This window comes from Tamandua tetradactyla, chromosome 3 (assembly GCF_023851605.1).
Source record: "Tamandua tetradactyla isolate mTamTet1 chromosome 3, mTamTet1.pri, whole genome shotgun sequence".
NCBI classification, from domain to species: domain Eukaryota; kingdom Metazoa; phylum Chordata; class Mammalia; order Pilosa; family Myrmecophagidae; genus Tamandua; species Tamandua tetradactyla.
The window spans coordinates 201,760,373-201,762,033 of record NC_135329.1 but is presented as its reverse complement, the minus strand read 5'-3'; positions in this window follow the sequence as shown (position 1 = coordinate 201,762,033).

Below are 1,661 nucleotides of genomic sequence, written 5' to 3'. Positions count from 1 at the left end.
ATTTTGTAAGTGGCTATAAAGTTCAAGGTTAGGGCAGGCCACATGAGAATTCTCACATGTGTATGACACCTCCATGGGACATGGTAATTAAAATTTTTTTCTTTAACATTTGTTCTGGGCCAAGAGCTTTCTCTATCTTAATCCTTTTTAATTATGTTAAGACATAGGATTCAGTGGCTGGCATTTACAATTCTCCAGTCTGTTCAAAATGTGTACCCTCTGCCACCTCTTTTCCATCCTGCTGAATTAACATCTGAATAATTATTGTTAAAAGGAGACTAAGTGAGGATTGAGAGTCTTGACAGGCATCAACTTAAAAGGGGTGGAGAAAGTGCAAAGGAGTAAAGGTATCACTTAATAATGGATGGAGTAGAGGGATCAAGGGCAGAGAGATTGCAGTAAGCTTATTTCAATTACGAGCCTTAACCTTCTGAGGCTCTAGACTGGGAACAAGCTCTGAGAGATCAACCAGTCCATCCCTCTGCCTCTGGGCAGAATCACACCTAGGTAATTCCAGACAGATGAGATATGACTTCAGTTAGGATGACTCCCTGACTGAGGGCTTACCAAAAAATACTCTAACATTTGAATTACAAATGATTCACTCTGGTGTCATGATGTTGTTGTCATTTATAGGTTAATTAGCACCTTTTAAACCACCTCATACTTTACTATGTTTCTCTTTGTCAGCTAGAACTAGCAGAAAAATCCCAAGACAGAAGCAATTTCATTATTTAAAGTTCTAAAATAAGTCAGACGCTTTAGCTGGGTTTCAGAAATTACAGTAGTAGGGCTTGTTTCAAACAGTGACAAACTATCTCAAAATTTCCAAAAGGCCAGTCCAAAATATTTAGAAACTGTGTAATGAATCAAGAGAAATGTTTGTATTGGTAAGTTTTAGAAGACCTTGATAAATTGATTTATTTTGAAAAGTAAAGTACATGAAAAAGTATTATAATTTAAATTAAATAAGGAAAATCAAGGATCTTGGCATTATTTATGCTAAAATGTTTTAATAGGATAGTCATGCTTCTACCTATCTATGTATCTATGTATCTGTCTATCTGTCTATCTTTCTACATTTATGTCTTGTATGTGTTGTTTCAATGCTAGGATAACTATTGTTTTTTGTTTGTTTGTTTTACCCTGTGAATTCTCATTTATTAAGGCAAGAATGCAAGAGACATAAGCTACATGATTGTATATGCAGATTCCCCTTCGTTAAATATTCTATGTTGAAATGATCCTGCTTCTAACATTAGTACCTAAAAGTTTAACCATAATTTTTATTTATTTATTTGTTTATTTATTAAAATTTAAGAAAACAAACAATACAGTTAGAAACACCAACAGTGGATTTCTTAGCTTAACCATAGGCATATTAAAATAAAGTATCCATATAATCATTGTAAAGCCTGTGTTCGCATAGTTTCATAAACCAAGTTAAAATTAAGGCAACAAGGAAAAACTACATATTCAGATAGCAAAGTTCTTAAATTCTAAGTATTAAACCCTAACTTAGATTCCATTTGATCAGCTGTCAAAACTGTGAATGTTCTCAAAATATCAAGTGGAAAGTTCTTACAAATATCTGCATTGCTATAGTAATGATCTATGGTACTAAATATTTTCCTCATTTCAGGAAAATATGAAGATATAAA